Source organism: Charadrius vociferus, unplaced genomic scaffold (assembly GCF_000708025.1).
Source record: "Charadrius vociferus isolate BGI_N301 unplaced genomic scaffold, ASM70802v2 scaffold303, whole genome shotgun sequence".
NCBI classification, from domain to species: domain Eukaryota; kingdom Metazoa; phylum Chordata; class Aves; order Charadriiformes; family Charadriidae; genus Charadrius; species Charadrius vociferus.
This window is the reverse complement of record NW_009647756.1, coordinates 1,676,045-1,693,225: the sequence shown is the minus strand read 5'-3', so window position 1 is coordinate 1,693,225 and position 17,181 is coordinate 1,676,045.

Genomic DNA, 17,181 nt, shown 5'->3' with positions numbered 1-17,181 from the left:
GGTGCGGGCAGCCGCCAGACCCCGCCGCCGGGGGGATGGGCTCCGGGCACGGAGAAACTCCCTTAACATCCATCTCCATCTTCCAGTTCACTGTATTGCGAGACAAAAGCAGGCAAACACTTTCCACCACCCCGCGTCTTCCTTGTGCTTTCCTTTCTCCCTCTTTTCCTTTTTTTCCTTCTTTCTTTCCTTTTTTTCCCCCCTTCCTTTCTTCCTTCCTCTCTTCCTTTTTTCCCCCCTCAGGAGGCCGTGACACGCATGGCTCTGGCCGCCGCTGCTGCACCGATCCGGCGGCTGCAATTCTCCCTTAGATCCTCCAGACTTTTGTATCCAGCGTGTGTGTGTGTGCGTGTGTGTGTGTGTAAGAGTGAGTGTGCGTGTGTGTGTGTGCGCGTGTGCGCCCGTGTCCTTGGTACGGTGGCCTTCAATCGCCCCGAAACAGCAAACGCTAACTAAGCAGATCTCTCGCCACGAAGATCAACTCCCGGCCCCGCTCTAATTGTGGTGGTTATTTACTTTACGCTATCTATGTCCCAGGCCCGGACAAGCCCTTCTGGCTGCAGCCCTTTGAACAAAGTTAACTGGAGGCAGCCGAGCCCGGGGAGGGGGTGGGGGCGAGGGGAAACCACCGGGCTTTAACACGGGGGAACTGACAATAACCCGGTAATGTCAAGTAAAAGTTAAACCTCCCCCTTCCTCCCCTCCCCCTCCCCTCTCCACATCCCAGGCAAGCGCAATACAGCAAAGCAAAACAAGCGATTTCAGACCTGTGCAAGGTGCTGGTGGCGAGAAGAGACGAGCATTTACCCGATTGTTGCTTTTATTTTATTTTCCCCTCGCCTCCCCCCCAGCGCCACCCGGTATTGCAAATGTGGGCTCCTTGATGTTAATCTCCTCTCCGCGGCCGGACTGTATGTGTGTGACTGGAGCTCCCTCTCTCTCAGGCTGCCAGCGCCACGCAGCATTGCACAAGGAGAAGTGGAGTAAGGAGAAAAACAAGAGCAAATCCGGGCTGGAAATCTAAATCGGTACCAGACACCGGCTCTCCGATTTTATCAACACAAATACGAGGAGAGAAAGGATCGGCGGGCTGCCCATCGCGGTGGTGCGGGCGCTGGTGCGGGCAGCCGCCAGACCCCGCCGCCGGGGGGATGGGCTCCGGGCACGGAGAAACTCCCTTAACATCCATCTCCATCTTCCAGTTCACTGTATTGCGAGACAAAAGCAGGCAAACACTTTCCACCACCCCGCGTCTTCCTTGTGCTTTCCTTTCTCCCTCTTTTCCTTTTTTTCCTTCTTTCTTTCCTTTTTTTCCCCCCTTCCTTTCTTCCTTCCTCTCTTCCTTTTTTCCCCCCTCAGGAGGCCGTGACACGCATGGCTCTGGCCGCCGCTGCTGCACCGATCCGGCGGCTGCAATTCTCCCTTAGATCCTCCAGACTTTTGTATCCAGCGTGTGTGTGTGTGCGTGTGTGTGTGTGTAAGAGTGAGTGTGCGTGTGTGTGTGTGCGCGTGTGCGCCCGTGTCCTTGGTACGGTGGCCTTCAATCGCCCCGAAACAGCAAACGCTAACTAAGCAGATCTCTCGCCGCGAAGATCAACTCCCGGCCCCGCTCTAATTGTGGTGGTTATTTACTTTACGCTATCTATGTCCCAGGCCCGGACAAGCCCTTCTGGCTGCAGCCCTTTGAACAAAGTTAACTGGAGGCAGCCGAGCCCGGGGAGGGGGTGGGGGCGAGGGGAAACCACCGGGCTTTAACACGGGGGAACTGACAATAACCCGGTAATGTCAAGTAAAAGTTAAACCTCCCCCTTCCTCCCCTCCCCCTCCCCTCTCCACATCCCAGGCAAGCGCAATACAGCAAAGCAAAACAAGCGATTTCAGACCTGTGCAAGGTGCTGGTGGCGAGAAGAGACGAGCATTTACCCGATTGTTGCTTTTATTTTATTTTCCCCTCGCCTCCCCCCCAGCGCCACCCGCTATTGCAAATGTGGGCTCCTTGATGTTAATCTCCTCTCCGCGGCCGGACTGTATGTGTGTGACTGGAGCTCCCTCTCTCTCAGGCTGCCAGCGCCACGCAGCATTGCACAAGGAGAAGTGGAGTAAGGAGAAAAACAAGAGCAAATCCGGGCTGGAAATCTAAATCGGTACCAGACACCGGCTCTCCGATTTTATCAACACAAATACGAGGAGAGAAAGGGAAAAAAAAAATCGTGTGTAAGCTGCTAAATCAGTCGTGACTGCAGTGCGCACATGATTATTTTATTCCTCGTGTTAGCGTCCTTCTCAGACTGAAGTTAGCCATGGTAGGGAAAAATACGATCTCATTAAGAGTTTTACACCAAAACAAGAATTTCCTTAGTGGTGCCGGAGCCAAGCCAACTCTTCAGCTATTCCACTTTTCATTTTGAAGAGATGAATGGCGAGCGTAGACCAGTCCGTTCTTAAATCGGGACACCATCAGGTGACCAGTCTGCACTTCTAAATATAACACAACATTGTCCTGAGGAGCAGCTGCTTTGAAAGTTAACTGGGAACATCTACTGAGAGCCTGCAGTGTCAAGATACGTATCTGATCTATACCTGATCTGTCTGATGCATGTACTGACCTCTCCAATAGCAACTACCAGCTCCGCAGAGATACTGGGACACGTCCTCAGAAGCTGGTCTATTTTACACCAGGAAAAAACCTGTCCCAGGGTATTTCAGGAAGCGGGTGACTATCAGGTATTACATGACGCCCTTTTATTCCTCGCCTTGGGTTCCGTTATTCCCCAACAGGATTGTTACTGTGGGAACCTGAGTAGATCTTATTGCAACAATATATTTGGACAAAGGGCAAGGGCTAATCTTGCAATAGAGAAGAAAAAAAAAAAGTCTTTGTCACACACCAAAGATCTAATTTTAAAATACACATCTCTTAAAGATCCTTTAGTATTATTCTCAAAGCCTGTCGAGTATTTGCGGGCCTTGCTGTCATCTCAAATAGGTGCAAATAAGGAGCATTTCTATTGAAACTATCAGCATCAGTGTTTAAAATGGAGGTAAATAATATGACAATCAAGCCCTAAATATTAGAGTTTATAATCAAATACTTTAGACTACTTACAATCATTTATTTATAATCATTTAAGTATAGTCTACATTTTGGGGTGGAAGGTTTTAAACATTCTGGATACTCACGTAGTTTTAGCCTCATTAGCAAAAAACAGTACTAACTGCAGACAGGCAGTTTTGGGGGGATCAGTTAGCATAGCCACAATGGCTGCAGAACACCTACAGAGGTGGACTTTGCTGCAGAATTGCCCAGAGCAAAGCAATGAGCCCACATAGATGACAGCCACCCCCCTGTCAGTCCGCCTGCGCAGTCACCACCTCCCTCCAATGCACAACAAAGCACACAAAGAACAAAATTCTGTGCTCAAGAGCTTTTCCAGTTTGGGTCAAAGTACTTCCAGTATCACAGGTTGGAAAACAGCAAGATAAAAGTGAAAATAAAAATATCATTCATTCAGGCGCTGCAGCGCACACTTACAAAATTACTGATAAATGACATAGAAACCTTCCCATGGTGGGCAATACTAAATAACACTGTTAGAAAATAAGAATTCCCAATCTACCATCTCTAGATCTATAAAGTAAAATTCAAAGCAAAACCAAACTATCTAAAAATAGAGAAAAGCTAACCCAAATACAAACATTTCACCATGTGCTCTGAAGCTTACTGGAGCTGGACATTGGCAGAGAACCAAGGAAAACTAATTCCGGAGGTGGGGGCCCTTGACTCAGAAAGCTCTGCTCCTAATCCAGGAGAGTTTAACCCCCCAAACCAACAGAAAATTCTTAGATGCTTTGAGTGAACATGATCACGCATAAGAAGAGAAGGCCCTTAGACTGTATGAAAGTCAGTACAAAGATTTGCACTTGGCCGCTGAATTTCAAATTTCTCCTTCTTTTCTTTTCCCCATCTTCCCTTTTTGTGCTGCAAAAAGTTGAGCATACTATTGCAAACCCAAAATTTATTACAAATAATTGATCACAACGGTGTGCTCCCAGTTGTTCACTGCACAAACCAAGTTTCTGCCCGGCTGCTGTTACTCAATGGATTTCAACAGAATCCAAAGTAGAACGTATTTTGTCAGGTTAATCAATCTGAATAATCATTGCAAATTTCTGCAAGAGAAATAATTGTCTTCAGGCCAAACATACTTTGAGATACAAACAATAACTACAGATCTAGGGGCACTTACAAACTGGTCAGGAAAATGAAATCTGAACCAGCAGGCTGAGGAAATAAGAAATATGACCTCCTTCCAGTCTCCTTGGTGGTCCTTCTGACAAGTACTGGGTTCCTCAGGTCCAGGCAGAAGCATGTGAGCTTTTACCCTGAATTACTTTTGGTAAGCACTGAGAGAGGAGTGGGACTACTGCCCGTAATAATGCAACAAGCCACAGAGCTAAACAGTTGATCAGTATTGCGTAACGAAAAGTTTTCAGTACCTTCAACTAACTTGGTACACTTATCACACCCAAACCATAAGTCCACAGAATAGTATTTGGAGCTGAGATGGAAGAATGGTGAGCCAGAATCCTTTGTCACATGGCAACTGTCTCGGAAGACAATGCATTGAGAAGCACAAACCAGGGAGTCTCACTGGAGGGCTAGTCAATCCACACCAGGAAGGTCATGTTCATAAAAAAACAACGGTGTGTTGAATGCTTTCCAGATGTGCTGTCGGATCAAAAAAAATTAGCGTGGATCCTTCACTCATGTTCACTGTGGTAAAACAGCATATAATTTAGATTCTATATAAAATAATAAAGTATGTTATTGAATATAAACTATTACCATACACAACATGCATTAATTTCTGAGCCCAGATCTATTGTTCATTTTTCAAGAGAAACAGCATTAAAATATTGCTGGTGAAATCAATACTACAACTTATTAACACACACTCCCTGCTCCTGCATATTTTGCAGTTGTGGGTTGTGCTGTAAAACAGGTGTAGGTGGCTAAATAGATTCCAGAGACACTGACATTCTAAAATGCAAAAGGAAAACCTCTCAAGACCAACTGCATTCTTCACGACTTAAAAAATTAAAATTTGGGAGTGATAACACTATGAATTTAATTACAAGCCAAGTATGAGAACAATTTGATGGAAAGGGTCAAAGATTGCTCCTTCTAGAATCCAGTGTCATTTTTGCATTTTTATTCTCAGTTACGATCAGATGGTAGTACAACATACTGTGCAAGCCACATGGCAGGGGAATTCTCTGTAGTCCTAATTAGTAAGGCTAGAAATGGTGGGAAGACATACGCAAATTAAATGATTTGCCTAAGATCATGAAGTAGTTCAGTGGCAGATTAAACAGAACATTTATGCCCTTTCCATGGTCTCTCCTTTCGGTCATTTGTTTCATTTAGCAATTTGTCGCTTTTTCTTACGAATAGTTTTAAGATAACTGCTCAGAAACTAAGTCATTTATTGATGTTTACTTACATAACAATTCTTGTTCAAAGATATTTTCAGCTCTTTCTCAAGCACATTTATATTTATGTTAATGTGGATAAACTGAAGATGTTGTATGTCAAATGTACAAAAATGGCTATTACAAGTTAGCAGGATATATGCAATCTTCATTAAACCGCAGCAATCATTGTATGAGAGACGCAGCATTTGGCTTTCTGCTGCCTCACATATCTGTTGGTTCAGGATTCACCTACCCACTGCATTCAACATTTGAATAATTTTGACCTTTTACCACCCTTAGACAATTCAAATCAAAGGTTTCCCGTTGTCAACGCAAGCTCCTTGGGGCCTCACTCAACACTGTATCTGTCAACTTGCATTCTCGGCTATTTCATTTCTTGCTTGAGAGTTGCAAACAGAGTTGCTTTCTCATGAAGACTCTGACCTTATCGATAATTCCCTCTGTACTATACATTTCAAAGTGGCTGACACAGATGTTCATTGAGTCATTTTCCCACCCATCGATCTCTGCTTCTGTTCTCTAAGGTGCTTTACTGCTGGTATGCAAACATTCAGTAACCTGGGGGCTCCTGTAACTTTCGGGATCTATCTATGCAGGTATTTTCTATCTCAGAAAGCCTATAATTGTATATGCTTAATAAATGCTATCCTAAAAGAATTATGTTGTACAGGGATATAAAGATATGCCGTGGATATTCCTAGAGAGTAAAAACTGAAAATACTACTTGAATTCCACCATTCGCTACACAGTCCCACATGAAAATGGATACATTACAAGCTACATTTTCAAAAGCATCTTGTCTTCTAGATTTCCACCCACAATTTCGATAATATCAGTTCTCCCCCACATTCTAACATTTTTGTGCACAAGTACTGAAACCACAAAGAATGGCTGCACAACTCAAGCCTTGGGTGATATTTTTTGAGCCTTTTAAAGACTTACTCCATTCCTTTTTTTGAACAAAAAACTCTGTAACCCTTGGAATGTCTCCTGAGTTCCCACAGCTCCTTTTCTAGAAAGCCATCAAAATAGAATTGATAGACTTCATGACTTTTAAACATAAACATAGCTCCTCGCAGTTTATATTCTACATAACTGACAAACAAAACTATTCTGGCCATAGCCAGAGCTTCATCCTTCCTTGTCCAAGATATTACAAAGAGAGCAATGGCCATGCAGACCCTGCACTCACTTTCCAAAGCAATGTCATTATTTGAGCCCGTGTCTGTTCTGCAGGGTGTATGGAAGGCTTTCTTCCCCTCAAAATTGCTGTGTGAGGTGGAAAAAGAAGCAGCCATTTCTGCTGAATTTTCTGAGAGTTGGCCTGGGCTGATAGTTAGTCAAGACATCATTGGGTGAGACAGACAGTCTAACCTAGCAGACTCAAAGAAAGGATATGGAGCTCTGAGGCAAATGGGTGGGCAGCACAGCCACATAGACATTTGTTTCACACAATCTGAAAACATCTGTATTTCACTGAGTGATGCTGTAGTCTTCTCAGTTCCTGTGGTAAGCCTGGATCTGTGCCAAATTGAAAAATTTGACCTAGTTTTCAGTTTTTTGGAAAGGAAAACGTCCACTGAGTTCACTGAAGCTAGAAAATGGGGGGGAAAAGTAATTCGTCATAATAGCCATTTGTTACAAACAAACAAACAAAAGGGAGATGCATTAAAACAAGGGGAAAAGAAATGCTCTATATTATTTTGTAATGGATGCCAAAGCTTCATTGCCAGAGATTAAACTTTCAGGAGCAAAGGCATAAGAATACTCCACAAGGGATACAGCATCTCCAGTGGCAGCCAAGGGTCGGTGTGCAAGGACTGGTCCACTGAAGTTCAGAATCCCACTAACAGGGAGAGACAGAGACAAGAAGAATATGCGTGGGTTCAGCCCTCAAGTGTTTCTGCTTCACCAGCTGACCTGAAGCCCACACACTGCACACAGCTCCGCTGTGTAAAGTGCAGAGACTTGTGTAGGAACTACTGCAGGTCTTAGGAGCACCAACTCCTGTCCGATTTTCGGTGCTATGCAGTGTTCCTACATGCCCTTATTTCTGATATGCCCAGTGGGAATCCCACAAAAACATCCTCAGAGCTGGAACATGCCATGGCGTAAGGAGAATGCCCAGAACAGTTAGGTGTTTAGCTCCACTGATCCCTTTCTTCCTTGCCTTTTTTTTTGTTTTCGCTTTCCCCATCTCTTCTCACTGCTTTTGTCCCTTGTAGTAGAGAGAAGCAAAAGGGCTCAACGTGCTAATAGCGTCTTTTTTTTTTTTTTGTAGCAGACTGCATATATACATATGCAAATATAGTTTTGAGCTGGGGTGATGGGGTTTGTTTAAAACTGTCAAAACTGAAGTCTGGAGAATTTTCTTGATGATGAAAATAGATGAGTAATCCATTTGGTAGTATCTGTGTAAACAATACGCACAAAGCCACTTTCTTAAAATGCTTCTGCTTTTAATTTTTAAATTAATGCATACTGCTCAATTTGACTACTTCTTCCAACTTCTGCTGACTCTCTGGCCCTACTGAGATATGCCCCATTCTCTCTTTGTCCCTTCTGCATATTGAAAATACATTTAAATTCTCCAAATTTATTACAGTTTAAAAAAAAAAGAGTGTGTTAAGCATAATTAAAGAAACAAAGTATGTTTAAGCATAAATAAGATCAAACACAATTCATTGCATCTTCTTAAAACTAAAAATTGGTAACAAGTATGTACATTACCAATTACTCTTCTATTCAACTGCTGGGACTTGAGTTTAGGGTTTTACAGTTTTGTCCACTACATTCAGGTTTTAATCTGCAACTGGCTGAATCCAGTGAGTCAGAGAATATGTATTTAAACAGTAGAGTCCTCACCACTTTAATCTTTAGGCAAGAGTCTGACCTTACTGTCTTTGCCTATGATAAACCTGGTTTGAGGTCAATACTACAACTACAAGGTGGAATAAAGGACTGGGCTTTGAAGAAGAAACACAAAATCCAGAAGTTTCCATTTCCAAAATAATTTTAAATTCCATAAATAATGTCTCCTTAATTGTAAAGGCTACATTTCCTGCTCTTGCAGGATGCTAGAGGGGAAAAAAAAATGTAGTAAAAATTTAAAAGAAACATTTTCTGAGTGGGATATCATAGATTTTCCAAAAGCAACATAAGAAATTTATTTTTGTTTAACTTTTCCTACACACAATTGTATAGTTAAAAGCAGAAATTTGAACAACTGAGTATGAAGCAAGTTAATGAGGATATATGAGAAGACTATAAGATGTAAAACCCTAGGAAATTGACAAAAGTGAAAACCATGCAGACAGTTTTCTGACTTTGAATGGCAAACTCAAGAGAGATGAAAGATGAATGCATCAAAAAGAACATCCTTTTGTTCCTTGAAAGAATAGGTCATTGTCTACTTGTATTTCTTGGACATCATCACAAGTACTGTACTCACAAAAACAATGGAAGACACATCCCTGCCCCAAGGAGTGTACAATCGAAAAGCCAATGGAAAGATGCCCAGTAATTTCAAAATGCATAGGATTAGACCCAAAATTAGGCAAACGTACTTGAATAGCAATGCCTGCCAGCATATTAGCAATAGTTCAGCAAAAGACAACAGTCAGCCTAACCATTCAAAGATAGATGTTTTGATGACAGATTAAAAATAAATAGACATGGTAATGGATATAAAGAAAATAAACTGAAGTTGCAAGGAAATGTTTTGATTAAAAAGCTGATGTTCTCAGGTCAAATATGTTGTCAACAGGGTATGACACTTAAGGTCTCAAAAAAGCACTCAGGGCTAAACTTCGACTTTGTGCATGCAAATCACTGGTGTGTGTGCTTGTTTATCACTGTCACTTGTACAAGCAAATGATAGAATTTACATCTGTAAAAGCCCATTTGTGCTTATTTTGTATTCAGTTAGCACATACAGCTGAGGTTTGTATGCATATCTGTATATTTTATCATTTGCTTGCAGAAAAAGCAGTGCTCAAAACTGCACCTGAAAAATAGATGTCATATTTTGGAAATCTGGTTCTGAGTAGTACTCTGCAAAAGCAAAAAACCCCAATACAATCCTGCAGATAAAATCTAATCTACTTCCAACAATGACACCAAAATAAGATAACACAATTTAAGATCAAACAATCAAGATTCCAGGCATCATGTAGATGTTAGAGAGAGTCTGTTTCCTTTCTCGTGCCCTTTAATTGACAGTGAAGTAGTTCATAATTTTGACAGTCCATAGGGGTCAGTTAACGTCCGAGAAATTACTATTTCTTTGCTATATGTAGGCACAATTCGTAACTCTTTGTACTCCTGTTTGATCCAGCCGTGAAGACTCATGGCACGTCTGTACTTTACAATGGTGCCAGTCATGTAACCAGAAGTAAAATCCCTGGATCGGGACAAGTGTGAGGCTGAGTTAGTCAGCTAATATCTCCTTATGCCATCTTCAGCATTGAGCTAGGTCCTTCACTGAATACTGCATCAGCACAGTCTCCCAACTATCCCAGACCAATGGATCCCAATGCACTGGGATCCATTGGGCACCACCTATTTGCCTTTAAAATATATTATTTCATTATTTATTTGTGTTTGACAGGATATTGTAGCAAGAGCTAGAGAAAATTTATTGAGAGTGAATGCTTAGATTCTGATACACAAGACTCAACTGCCAGAGAAAGGAACTGGACTGCTAAGCTGTTCACTGTCCAGTTTAACTCTTGCACTTGCCTCTAAGAGACAATTTTATCCCTCATACAATAAATCACATTCACTCACAGTCTGAGCTATTAGTCTCATTTCATATAAGCACCAGGAGAACTCTCAGCTGCAGAAAACAGCTGAAGTCAGAGTCCGATAGCAATCCGAGAGACTATATTTTTACTTCTTCATCAGCCAATTAATCTATTCTCAATCTCCAAAAGGCACTTTTCTTTGATCTACCTGTACCTACGTCAATTGAAATCTGGTTGCCAGAGTTTAAGCTCTGGCCCTCTGGGAACACTGTGCCAGCATGTGAAACCTGAGCCCTCACATCATTCTGCGTACAAGTAAAAGTAGTCAGGGCTCAAGCCCTGAGCAGTAATAGCTCTTAAATTACCTTGTGTTCTCATGAAAGTCAGTTCACAGCTGAACATAAGATAAACAGTATTCCACCAAAGCAGAATTTAGTATACTTAAAAATGGAATTCAAGTTTGAGAGCTAGAGGGTACGTCCATAAAGACAGAGCCTATGTAGTAGATCTAGCGAATGTTTTCTGGTTTAATGGAAGAGCTTTGTCTGGAAGATAGTCAAAGAGCTAAACAGCTATTACTAGAAATAATAGAGCTCTACATTAACCTGATACTGGGAAAAGCCCTGTCTTCTTCGAACTAAGCAACAGCAAGATGCCTGCTGTTTCTTGTGGCATTATCACACTGAAGTCTCACAAAAACCAAACAATTTTGCAGAAAAAAAAAAGTATTTTATGTGCCTTCTGTGAAATCAATTTGCATTTCTATTACTTTCTAATGAGAAACATTACAGTTGACATACTTGGCTATATTTATACAGATTTTATAAGCATGTCAAGTTATCTGTTTTGCTAACCCTACAATAACTGCTCTGGAATAATTATTTGTGTGTTTACTATATTAGGTATTTCTGTCTTTTCTAAAGTAAATTAGAAGAAAATTAGGAATTTATATCCTAAGTAAGACCAGCCAGCCTCCTGCTCCAATACCCTGACAGTGCCCACTGCAAAATGCTCTTCAAAGGAAAATAAGTAGGCAAAAGTATTGAATAAGTATGCAATAATTAGTCTGTGCTAGACATTTCATCTTCATTCCCACCATGCTGTCATTAATTTATGCCAAAAATAACAAATTTTATCTACAGTGTAAAGAACATTTCTTACTGTAACTCCTGTAACTATTGATGTTCTCTTCACCCATATAAAGGTCTAATACTCCAAGAATCTTATAAGGCTTTTTAAAAATCCAAAATAAGGTACAGCAAAGCAAATGCAAATCAGTAGACGTTACTTTTTCAAACAACACGGCTAATGACTCAGTGTTGTTTAGATATGCATTTTGATTTCTACAGCTGCATCTTCCAGAGCTGTGCTATCAGTCAGACTGAAGTTCTAAACAATCTGGTGATTCTACAGCCCTGTGACATCTAATAGCTGATTTATTTTTTTTACCTGTCATAACAACATAACAATCTATTTAAGGAGAATATTCAAGCTTTTACTTAAGATTTGCCTCCTACTAAACAAACCCGTATTCTGGGACATGATTCAGGGGATGGGAGGGTTAAATAGGTACAAGCAGGTAATACTGCCTTTCAGTTATTCTTTCTTGAGAACTTTCTTATTCTCTGTTTAGGAAATACTTGATGTGTTTCAATTATATCTGCAGCGTACACAAAACCAAAGAGGACAAGATAATATTAAAGCTAATCTCTGTGTTTCATTTAAAAATTCCACTTAGACGACACTGTGTATTTGTACATTTAAACACAGGGGTATAGATCAGTATATAAAGCACAAACATATATCAAGCACATATTTCTGTATTATACAGACACACCTATACCCCTATATACGAAAAAAAAAAGAGGGTAGATGGCAAACAAACCCATCGCTGCTTGTTAGCTCAGTCACGTTTGCCATGTTTCAGGATGAACTAGAAAAGCATTTACAAGCAAGAAACGCTATGGCATTGGGAAAAAGTAATATTCCAAAGAAAAAAAAGAGTGTTTATCAATGGAAATTGAAAAATTCCCTTGAAACGCAAAGGACAATTGAAAGCAGTCTCCAGGGGGAAAAAAATCCAGAATAAAATCTTGATTGCTGAAAGAATTCTATAATGTTGGAAAAAGAAATTAATCTGAGCAAAAACTCACTAATTGGTGTAGCTGATTATGGGACAAGTATTAAAAGAATAGCAGCCTGATTCAGAGAGCCAAGACTAAGTTTAAATTAAATGAATGCAGCAGACTGGCTGAAGAACAAGTTCATGATTCATGAGTAGCAGACAGAAGAGATATAAACTGAAAGTATATAAATATAGGCCCATTATGTCCAAAAGGATATAACATGTAGAAACATATTGGCCATACATGCCCTCAAGTGGAAATTCAGAAAATCCAGAAAGTTAAAATCACAGGTATTGATTTCACTAAAAAGATTAAAAGATACTGTCATAATGGAAGATCGCATTTTGCCAGTTCTGGGTAACAAGTTGAGTATGTATTTCTTGTCATGGTACAAAGAATTTGTAATTTCTTGAACTGAAATTTCACAGCTCAGGTCTTCAAGTGAATCCATGAAAGGATGCTGATTTCTTGCTGGTGTATATTTTTAGAGTTGTGGGGGGAAAAAAGTCTCTGGAGTAATTTCTTTTTCAAAAATGAAAACTTAGATTTTTGGCAGAGCAACCAAGTTTTCTGTACTAGTTAAAATAAAACTCCTTGTTATCTCACTAATACTTGAGTAAAGAGATTTTGTCTTCAGGAGGCAACTGAAAGGAATATGATGTAGGGATGTCCTGGTTTCAGCTGGGATAGTTAATTTTCTTTCTAGTGGCTGCTGTGTTTCAGATTTGGTATGAAAGGAATATTGATAATGCATATTGTTTTAGTTGTTGCCAGGTGATGTTTATATTAGCCAAGGACTTTTTGCAGCTTCCCATAGAAGCTGAGAGGGAGCACAGACAGAACAAGCTGGCCAATGGAATATCCATACCATAGATGTCACGCTCAGTATATAAATGGGGGCTGGCTGGGAAGCAGGGATCTGCAATCGCTGCTTGGGATGGGATGGGCAACGCAATCCACTGGGTGGTGACAGTGACTTGCATTGTATCACTTCATCTTTTATATTCTTTTACCACTATTATTACTATTATCCTTATTTTCCTTTTCTCTCATTGTTCTGTTAAGCTGTCTTTATCTCAACCCACAAGGTTTTTTTCTTCCCTCTCCTTTTCTCCCTCTTCTCCCTACCCTTCTTGGGGGGTAAGGGTAGAATTGAGTTAGTGGCTGCATGGTCCTAGCTGCCAGCTGGGGTTAAACCATGACAGTGGGGACAAAGTAAAAAAGGACAGCCTTTACAACAGATGGTGGTGCTTCAATGAGTGAAATCTCTGTTCTTCTTCAGAAGGCATTATCACTAAACATTTTATGTACACTGAAAAATAGAGATTTCACAACAAAATAGTTCAAAGAGGAGAGAAGTTTTTGAAAATTCTCTTGAAATCCATCATTTGCAAAAAACAGTTTCCTCTTGTAACAGTTCAAGTGCTCACTGGTAATCAAGTTTTGGTTTTACTTCTCACCGTTTAACATCTTTAATAACCAGGACACACTCAACATTGTTTATTTTGAAAACTTTTCAGTTGTCTTATAGCTCTAAGTTTTAGGAAAAAATTTTCATCTTAACTGCAAAAGATAATTAACCTGTTCAGTTAAGTACAATTAAAGGCTAAAGGAAATGCAGCTACATTATTACATCACTTAAACTGGCTTATAATTAAACCATCTTAAAAAAAATCCTCACAGTGGTATTTCAAGATTTTTGCACAGTCTGATAAAAGTTGTACTTAATACAATATCCAAAGGGAGTAAGGTAGATTCAATTTTCTTAGGCATAAGATAGTCAAAGGGAAACCTTTTAGAAGCTTTATTGGAAGGCTTCAGAAAGAGGTAAATGCAATCTAGCTTCACAGACTTTCAGCTACCAGAGGATGATATAGCCTATTTGTAAACACATAGTTATTCATTAGCTACGATGTCCGAGAGATGAAGATTGCTAGGGATTTATGAGTAAGTCATCTCATTTCTCCTAGTCTTGGCAATGACTTAATTTTCCTAGCTAGAGCGGAGTTTCAGTATGTTCCACTGATCTTGCAATAGACTTTATCACTTGGATGTTTGTATTTTTCTTAATTCTAAGCAACAGTGATCATAAGACATGATATCTGTGGGAAGCATTTACCATGACAAAGCACTGCATACTTAGCCGAACTGTAGTGAAAATATTCTTTTCTATTTCATTACAAGACTTCATTTGTAATTTTATGTAGAAGTAAATATCAGTGCTATTTAGAATGACAGCAAGAAAGAAATGGTAAATAGTAAACAGTAAAAAAAATGTATTAAGGTTGCAGAATAGCCCAGTTAGTGCTACTGTACAAAGGCAAAGGAAACTCCTCAATGGTTACCAACACAATCGAAGTTTGTAAATACAGAGCACCAGTGAGTGTGTGGGAATGGGTGGATTCTGGTCTCCAGAGCTCTAGTAAATGGGCAGCATAGCTGAATGACCAGAGAGAAATTTACTCAGTCCTTAGTCCTTGCAAATATCTCATCACGGAACATTTTCCTGGCAGCTGCATTTTGAACTTACACATATATCGCTGTCTTTTAAGCTCTATAAGCTTCAGTATGTCTCAAATATTCTCTTTCCTTGGGTATTCTGATTTAGTTTCCCTCCTCAGAGACAAGTGAAGACAGGAACACAAAGCACGTAGACTCTAAGGGTATTCTAAGAATGACCGATTCATATCGGGTTTCAGTGAAAAACTTGCCATTGTGAATTTTCAATGAAGTAAGTATATGTTAAGCATAAAAGCCTAAAGGACAATAAGACTATGTTTGGAAAGTCAGTGCAACTTCCTAGCTTTTAAAAAGCAAAAATTATAAGCAGAAGTTACACCACATGCACGTACTCTCAACTGGTTTGAGTTCTCAGGTGCAGCACAGACCTCTGACATGCAATCTAGAAAAGTATTTGAGTAGTGAAAAGCTGTCACTCTTCTGTGAATCAGCCACAAGAGGCAGGCAAGACATGCATTTCATCTGGCCTACAGAATTATTACCTGGCAGAAGCAAAAGACCAGTTCTAGGGGGCAGGCAAAGGTATATACCTATCTATCATTTTCCAAACATAAATCCTGCACTGGTGCTATTTCCAGAACATCTATATTACAGTCACAGATTCCCTGCTGGCCTTCCCAGTCAAATAATTCCTTTCTGAGATCCAGACTGTTCCTACTCCTCTCTATTATTTTTACATTTTAACTCCACTTTTCTCTGTCTTCACAACTTTTGGCTAATAATTTCAGTTACTCTCTTCTCTCCTGTGCTCCATCCTTGTAACACTCAGATCCAGCTCCTAATGCTCCACTTAGGCAGTTTTCCTTTTATTGCTCTCACATCAGCAGGGGTTCTTTGACATTAAAAAAGAGATAATCTCCTGCTACAAGCTCTGTTCTCCAAACCACAATACTTGTCAAAGAGAGGAGGAATTGCACAAAGTCCCACTCAGCCCCTCAGCCCCCGTAAGGAGCAGACCCAGTGCAGAAGAAGCTTTGGAGAAGATAGCTGCCAAACCCTAATGGCTAAAAACATGGAAGCTTTTCCTTTTTCTTTTTTCTTTTTTTTCCCCAGCAGGTTATAAATGCAAGCCAAATGCAGGCAGATTTTCACAGGATAGCTCATGCCAAATTTTAGGCTGCTGCTCCAGAACATGAAGATAATACAGTTTCTGTGGTAATTGTAAACATTTTTCATAGGGGCAAAAATGTTTTCCTATGAAACCTATTGTGAGGCATAGATGCACTCTGCTTGCTTAAGCCTTCCAAAACAAGTAAAGCACCACATGCATTTCAGCCTGAGGCATACACCTGCCACAGGAAACCTCAACTTGAGCATTTAAAATTTAGCAAAATTGCATTATATTTTAAGACTCTTAATAATGGGAAAAGACAATGTCTTAAATATAGGGATTTCTTATTCTGCCAATTATATGTGTTTAGTTCTGTACCAGTATTTCCTCTGAAACCCGGCACTGTGGGGATCGAGTTATTTCCTCTCAAGGGGGATGACAGTCATTTGGCAGACAATCTTAAAAACAGAATTTAACTAGAGTTGGCTTCTTTGTTCTTCAGGGGCATGGGAGATACTTCAAAAAGGCTAAACTGTGAACTGAAAAAAGCTTGTTTTAATAATTTTTGTGTATGCATTTGCAAGGCATCTAAAAAAATATCCATGTGGTTTCTCCAGTTGCAGTGATACTGGATGTGTTTCCCAGGATGAGATTAGGCAGATTGCCTTGGGTTTGCTCCACAGGGGACAGGTCAACTACCTTCATTGCATGCCATCAGCAATGTGCCACTGAAGCATTTCCAAAAGATTAAATACTTCTCAGGATTAAGAGGCCTGGTTGAAATGGAAAATTTCCTTTTTTGTTTTTGCTGCATGTAATACCTATTAGGGGGCTCTAAAGGGGATTATGGAATCTTAAATCATCAACAGTATCGTTTGCTGAGGTCCTTTTGTTCTTTTTGCTTATATGTATAAAAGTATGTGTGTTTGCAAATTGTGTATGCACGCAAATATCTATTAAAACAAATGCAGAATAATATGTTGTTTAGCCTCCCTAGGCAACAGCTGTGTATCTCAAGTCACTGGGCCAGTTAAGCTTCGCTTTTTGGTTGGGGGTGGCAGTTGGTATAATTATTAAAGAAAAGAGATTTTCAAAGAGTCAAAGAATTGCTTATCAGCAAGGATTTTATGTGACCCTGTAATACTTCCCTGTTCTTTAATAAATAAGGTTCATTAAAAATGTCTTTTAAAATCAACAAAAATGAAATTTTGAAAGTATGTTACTAATGGTAAACTATTTCTTG